The following is an 8,099-nucleotide window of genomic DNA, read 5'->3' on the forward strand; positions in this document are numbered from 1 at the left end:
GGCTCTCGGATGGGGAAGGAAGAGGAGGGATCCTGAGGGCCAAAGGGGCCCTGACACAGGGAGCCAGGGCCAGGGGCTCCACCCTTGAAGAATCAGAAACTGTCTTCTGGCTACATCTGTGTTGGGGACATCTGGAACCACTGAGCACCTGAAGCCAGCCCCTTGTTTTCCAGGGAGGAGAGGTCCAGAGGGGGACCGCCACGTGCTGTGGTCACACTGTGAGTTGGGTGCAGCCGGCCTCTTGTGCTTCTCCAAAGCCCCGTTTCTTTCTGGGCTGGCCCAGGGCTGGGTTTATGGGATGCCAGTCAAGTGAGGGCAGCTTCTGGCCCTGCAGCCCGGTAGGGCTGGAATGGTGCCATCCATAGCCGCCGTCCTCCCTACCCCACCCAGGGAAGGCTGCTCCTCGGCCCGCATTTAGACGCAGCAGCAGATTTTCGGGTTGCTCCCAGATCCTGAGGGTCGGGTGGAGGGAACAGGACTTGGGCCATCTGCTGCCTCCATTGTCCCAGAATAGCTGGGGGTAGGGAGGGGGAGCAGAGTCAGCAAGGATCAGAATTGGGATGGAGGAAGAAGAGAGTCTGAGTTTAACCCTTTGCGTGTCTGCCTGGGAAGTTAGGAAACTCCCTGTGCCGTGTGCCGAAGTGACCCATCTGGGCCCCAGAGGGAGGGCCTGAGTGTGGGGTGGGGTAGCAAGGTTAGGCCACCTAGTCTTGGCCTTGCCATGCCCCTTGGGCACATAGCTGCCGCTCAGCGTCCTCGCGTTTAGCCTGAGCCCTGCCTGCCCATTTTAGGGTGCATGTGGATGGGATACTTTGAGGACCATGGGTGGTCACTGATCCTTCGGCTGGTTGGCTGAGGGTAGGCCCCCATGATAACAGGGACAGAGAGTGACTCCAGAACAGGAGCCCTGGCCTGGGGCAGACATTAGAAGGAGCCTAGAGATCTCCTCCAGGGGTCTACGGCTCCCTCAACCAGCCCCTGTCCCCAGCAAGGAGAGTGCAGGGGGCCCAAGGTAAACCTCTTCTTCTCCCAGCAACTTTTTTTTTTTTTTTTGAGACAGGGTCTCACTCTGCCACTGAGGCTGGAGTTCAGTGGTGTGATCTCGGCTTACTGCAACCCCCGACTCCTGGGTTCAAGGGATTCTTGCGCTTCAGTCTCCTGAGTAGCTGGGATTACAGGCATGTGCCACTACGCCTGACTAATTTTTGTATTTTTAGTAGAGATGGGGTTTTGCCAAGTTGGCCAGGCTGATCTTGAACTCCTGACAAATGATATGCCCGCCTTGGCCTCCCAAAGTGCTGGGATTATAGATGTGAGCCACCACACCCGGCCCTGACAACTTCTTAATTGATGCACCTGCACCTGCTGTGAGTGAGGTGGACTCCACCCCAGGAGGCTGGTGACCTAGCATCTCAGCTTTGCCCTTCTGTAAGTACTGATGCCAACAGAACTATAAACGTAAATATCTACCATCAAGGGTATGCTGGCGGTCAGGCACTGTTCTAAGTACTTGACATAAATTAATTCATTTCATTCCCACCTATTTGAAGTAGGTGCAATCATTATTCCTGTTTTATAGATTGGGAAACTGAGGCACAGAAGGGGAGAAGGTCCTTGGGCCAGGTCACAGGTCTCCTCGGTGCCAGAGCCAAGGTTGGAGGCAGCCTGGCTCTGCAGTGGTCATCTCGCTGCGGGACGACTTTGAAGAGTTGGAGAACCTCCTCAGGCCTGGGCTCCACCCTGCTGCCCACCTGTGGCTCTAGGCCCTTAGGCAGGTGGCGTCACTCTTCACTGGCCTCATCTGTAAAATGGGCACAGTGGCTCCTATGCAGCAGGATGTGAGGCTTTGAGATGCTGCCTAGAAAGCTCCTGATGTGGGGTGGTTGCTCAGTAAGTAGCACCTCTCTGTCCTTGCTGAGCTCACGTTCTCAGCAGTAAGAGGTAGGGGTACTGGACTGGCCATCACCTCTACTCCCTGCCCGGGCTGTTATCACAGCAGCCTCCTCACTGCTCCTGTAGTTCTCTCCCCACTGCTCACCGGCTCCAGGCACAAGGGCCTCCTTGCTTGCTGTGGCAGGTGCCACGTTCTCTACCAGCACCAGTTCTTGCCTCTCCTTGTATTGCAACCCCCATTCCTGCACGGCTGGCTTGTTCTTGTCAAGCTCCCATGTCCCATCTCTTAGGGAGGCTCCCCACTCCCATTACACAGCAGCCACTCGTGGCCATCAATCACCTCCTGTTACAGTCACTCATAGCCCGTCACCCTTGCAGACCTGCCTTCCAGGTTTTGTTTGTTGTCTACTCCCACCTGGCTGTGAGCTCCATGATCAGGGATCCCTTTGCTTCTGTTCCCTGCAGCTCGTGACCTGGCATAGTAGATGCTTAACAAATATTTGAGGAACAAATAGAAACATAAGTGAATGGACTTCTCAGATCTCTTCCATCTCTGTCGGTATTTTAAGATTCTGTGAAAGGTACTGAAATAACTGAGGCAATGCAATGGGGGCTTCTTAATGGAGGGATCAGACTGGCAATAGTAGAATGCACCAAATCTTCTTTTTTTTTTTTTTTTGAGATGGAGTCTCGCTCTGTCACCCAGGCTGGAGTGCAGTGGTGTGATCTCTGCTCACTGCAAGCTCTGCCTCCCGGGTTCATGCCATTCTCCTGCCTCAGCCTCCTGAGTAGCTGGGACTACTGGTGCCCACCACCATGCCCGGCTCATTTTTTGTATTTTTAGTAAAGACAGGGCTTCACCGTGTTAGCCAGGCTGGTCTTGATCTCCTGACCTCATGATCCGCCCGTCTTGGCCTCCCAAAGTGCTGGGATTACAGGTGTGAGTCACCGCGCCCGGCCGATCCTATGATTTTATGTGCTGGCCGTGGCTGGCGTCTTGAGCCCCTTTGCCTTCATTCTTCCCTAAGGGTGAGCGGTGCACCAGCGCCCCACACCTCCTTAGTATCACCCAGAAAGCATTCTTAGTATGCTCCAGATGTGATCCCGTAGGAAGGATGCAACACTTCCCAGGAAGTCTGCTTGCTAGAATGATTGACACTACATCACATCCACCCCCTGGACCTAAACGCCAGTCTACAGGAAGCAGGAGGACAGTGCAACATGTTAAATGACACCATGAGGGTTCAGTCCACCACATCAACAATGAGGACAGTCTCACATGACGAAGGGCCTGGTTTCCTCAACAAGTAAAAGGGCATAAAAAGGAAGAGAGAAAGGACTGTTACAGAGGAAAAGAGATTTAAGAAATAAAGCACCAAAATGCAATGTATGGGCCAGGCCCTGTGGATCATGCCTATAATCCCAACACTGGGAGGCCAAGGTGGGCAGATTACCTGAGGTCAGGAGTTCGAGACCAGCCTGGCCAACATGGAGAAACCCCATCTCTACCAAAAATACAGAAATTAGCCAGGCGTGGTGGTAGGTGCCTGTAATCCCAGCTTCTCAGGAGGCTGAGGCAGGAGAATCACTTGAATCTGGGAGACGAAGGTTGCAGTGAGCCGAGATCACGCTGCTACACTCCAGCCTGGCCGACAAGACCTTGTTTAGATCTTTATTCAAACAGATGAACCCTAAAATTGCATTTTTCAGGACAATGAGAAAATTTGAGGATGGACTGCATATTAAAGGATCTTAAGGAATGGTTCATTTTATTAGGTGTGGTGATGATGTTGGACTTATTTTTAGAAATGTGCTAATGTGTGAGAGATACATTCTGAAATATTAATGGGTGAAATGATCTGATGTCTGACATTTTTGTTAAAAAGGGGCTTGAGAGAGGAACGGAATGAGAATGGCAAAGTGGGGATGGCAGTTAGAGCTGGGTGAGGGGTGCGTCGGAGTGCCTCATACCAGTCCCTTTACTTCTGTAGGGGTTTGAGATTTTCCACAATAAAAGTAAAATGGAATAAATAAAAGTGGGTCTGTACATATTTCATTTCTCTGGCTGTGGCCCTCCCTTTCCAGTTCTCTCCTCCTCCATGCCCCACATTCAGGCCCAGAGAACATCTGTTTTCTAGGCACAGCTGTCCTGGCCCCACTTCCTGTTAGCCCCAAACACCCAGAGAAAGGAAAGCCAGGCCTTGACTCAATGCTGGCCCCTGCCTGATTTGCATTTGGCCTGTTGCCTGGTTTCCCAGAGGCCCACCCTGATTTCTTTGGGTTCTGAGCACTTGTCTCAGCTGCTCTGTAACCCAGGAGCACTGCCCCTGGGCACATTCCTCTCCCTACTCATCCTCCAATAATTACTCACCTCCTCTGGCAGGGGTCAGGGTGGCAGAAGTAGGGATGGGATGAGTCCCTGTGTCAGATGCTACACGGGACAATCAGATGCAAGCCCTGCTCTCAATAGGGAGTCCCAATCCCAGTTGGGACATGATTGAAAACATAGCAGCCACCCAGTGGCTCACACCTGTAATCTCAGCACTTTGGGAGGCCGAGGTGGGTGGATCATGAGGTCAGGAGTTCAAGACCAGCCTGGCCAATAGGGTGACACCCCATCTCTACTAAAAACACAAAAATCAGCTGGGCATGGTGGCATATGCCTATGATCCCAGCTACTCAGGAGGCTGAGGCAGAAGAATCGCTTGAACCCGGGAGGCAGAGGTTGCAGTGAGCCGAGATTGTGCCACTGCACTCCAGCCCGGGAAACATAGCGAGACTCCATCTCAAAAAATAAATAAATAAATAAATAGCACATCATGTAAACAATGATAATCAGCAACCGTGTGGTGCAGGGAGGGTGGACTACATTCTGGGGGGTTCAGGGTGGCAGGAATGAGGCACATTGATGTGTGAAGTGGCATTGTGTCTGGGTTCTAGGCCATGAGGAGATCTGAAGGAGCAGACTGTGTCATACTCCGTCTTGCAGATAGGGCCATGGAGACTCCAAGGAAAGATACAGATGCTGGTTATGGTTATAATAACTACTGTTTTCATGTGCCTTTGTATCTCATCTTGCAGGATAAAGACCAGGTATGTGCCTGGTGCTGTGTCTACACAAAACAGAAGGGGCTCCCTCTGTCCCTCCCTCCCCATGTCTACCCTGCCTGATGCAGCTCTGTGCCTCACAGTATCTGGCACAGTGCTGGGTACATAGCAGGCAATCCATGAAGACCAACTGATTATTGAGGTCAGTGTTCAAACTCAGGCCAGTACCAAAATGCCTGGATAGAATCACAGGCAGTTAGGATAGTTGGTTAAAACAGATCCCAGGGCTCCATATTAGACCCTCAGAGCCCAAGCCTTTAAAGAAAGGGCCAGGGAATCTGTATTTTTACCTGCCCCCCACCCAGGAGGTCGTAAGTTGCTGCTGGGTTAGAGAAGGAGGTGAGGGAGTTAGAAGAGAGTTCAGCACCGTGGACAGAGCCACACTGTCGCCTCCATCGACTCTCTTTCCTGGGACTGACTAGCTGGGGGCAAGGAAGGTCAGTCTCTGTATGTGGCAGGGATCCACAGTCTAATCCCGATGGGGGCCAGGTGACACCTGTGGTCTTGACCCCCGCATGACGCAGCCCCGGTCCCTGCTTCGGGAGCAAGTTTCAGGGAGGACAACGGTCTCGCTGCAGAGACAGCTTCGACTCTGTGCAGGGAGGGGCCGTATAATAAATATCCCCTCGATTTCCTTTATAAGTTGTAAGCGACCCCCATACTGTGCAAGCAGCAAAGCATGAAGCCTGAGCCTGTGTGAACAAATTAATCTCCCAAACATGGTTTGAGCACCTACTGTGTTCAAGGGCTGTGCTGGTAGCCACAGGGCATGTAGGGATGAGAGAGAGATACAGCCGCCGCCTCAAGCCACCTGCAGCTTGTCAAACATGGTTCACTGGTTGTTAGAAAGGAGAGTAGCCTTGAAGATAACCAGACCCTGAGTCCGGTCAGTGTGCGTGTTAGAGAGGCAGCCAGGGGAGTGGAGAGAACAGACATTTGGTGGCAGAGGCTTCCCGCATTTGAGAACTGGCACTGACAAGCTGCATGACCTTGTGCATGTGTCTTTGCTCTCAGAGCCTCGGTTTCCTGATCTGAGAACTGGGAGTGACTGTATCCCTCCTTCTATCCCTGCCCCACCCCCCAGCATGTACTAGGAAAGTGCCCACCTGGCCTGGTTCCCAGGACTCAACCTCAGCACCATTCATTTATTCATAACTCCACATTTGCTGAAGACCCATTATATGCCAGGTGCAGTGCCAGACATAGACAATAAGGTGGATGAGAACTGGCACCCAGGGATCTGATACTGGGAGAGTAGGCAGACATGGCTCCTTCTCTTTTGCTCCCGTGCCCCCAGCTGGGCGACGTTTCCAGCTTCCCTTGCAGTGAGGGTGGCCATGTGACTGAGTTCCGCCTGATGGATGTGCCCCACTTGCAGGGCTGGCCCATGAAACCCTCCCCCATGAGATGATCTCTTTTTGTCTTCATCCCTGGCCGGTGAGAAAAGCCTCCGGGTGCAAAAAAGGCAGAGCCTGGAGATGGGAGGGGCCCAGGACCAGAAATAGCAGGAGGAAGTCTGTTCACCAAATAGTGGCACTGAACTGTTGTGAGCAGCAGAAACATACTAGTGTTGAGTTGAGGCCCTAAATTTTGGGGTGTTTGTTGCATCACTTAGCCTGTCCTGACAAATATAGAGAGACAGACATCAAGCAGGTGCAAACAAGCAGGAGTTTCAGAGATGATAGAGTGATGGAGGAAATAAACAGGAAGGGGACAGTGGAGAATCCTAGGGGAGGATATATTATGGATTTCCTTTGTTTTCTTTTTTTTTGAGACGGAGTCTCGCTCTGTCACCCAGGCTGGAATGCAGTGGCGTGATCTTGGCTCACTGCAAGCGATTCTCCTTCCTCAGCCTCCTGAGTAGCTGGGGTTACAGGCGCCTGCCACCATGCCTGGCTAATTTTTGTATTTTTAGTAGAGATGGGGTTTTACCATATTGGTCAGGCTGGTCTCGAACCCCTGACCTCAGGTGATCCACCTGCCTTGGCCTCCCAAAGTGCTGGGATTACAGTCACCTGTGCCCGGCCAGATTTCTTTTAAATTCTTCTAAGCTAAACGAATAAACCTTTAGCTCCTCAGGGGTCCTGGTTTTAGGCCATATAACTTCCTTCCCTTCTCAAACCTCCTGAAACCCCATCTCAGGTGACGTATCAATCACTCACTTAACTTCTCCACATTCTGGGTTTTATTTCAAGCACCTGCTGACTAGGTTTGTCTTTAATTTTCTGGGTTGGAAATCTGCCCCTTCATGGTATGTAGCCCCACCCACCTTTCCCCTTCCCGGCTTTGCCTTCTGGGCAGAGAGCCCTCCAAACTATATTCCCCCTCACTCCACCTCACTGACGATGCCCCCCAACGCCAAGCTTTCAGTAATCAGGTGAAAACATTTTTGTACCTTTAATAGCTTTATAGAGGCTAGATGCAAACGATGAGAATGAAAACCATCCAATTTACCAATTGGTTTGCAAGAGACATTTGTGTAGTTTAAATCCATTTTCTTTAAATCTGATGCTTTTTAAATTAAATTGAGACAAATTCAAATACATAAGTAATATGTTCACTGCTCCATTTATCTGCTGCTGCATTACAAACCACCCCAAAACCTCATGGCATAAAACAGCACCAGCGCTCATTTTGCCTATGAACCCACAACTTGGCAGGCTCTGTGGGGAAAGCTCATCTCTGCTCCATCCACCTCTGCACCGTGTTGACTGAGGTGGCCCCAAGTGGGGTGGGACAAGCAGGAGGCTTTCTCACCTGTCTGAGGCCCAGGTGGGGCAGACCCTGATAGCTGGGGCTGGAACAGCTGGCCCTATCGGGCCAGCACTGGGCAGGCATCATCTCCTGTGACTATGAGTGCTCTCCAGTATCTTGTTGCGGGGTAGCTGGACTCCTACATGTTGACTCAGGGCTCCCAGCTAAGAGAGCTCGGTGGAAGCCAAAGGGCCTCTTATGACTTGGTCTAGGAAGATCGGCAGCATCATGCCATTAGAATCCAGTAACCGTGGCCGGGCGCGGTGGCTCAAGCCTGTAATCCCAGCACTTTGGGAGGCCGAGACGGGTGGATCACGAGGTCAGGAGATCGAGACCATCCTGGC

Source organism: Colobus angolensis, unplaced genomic scaffold (assembly GCF_000951035.1).
Source record: "Colobus angolensis palliatus isolate OR3802 unplaced genomic scaffold, Cang.pa_1.0 Scaffold65, whole genome shotgun sequence".
Taxonomy (NCBI): domain Eukaryota; kingdom Metazoa; phylum Chordata; class Mammalia; order Primates; family Cercopithecidae; genus Colobus; species Colobus angolensis.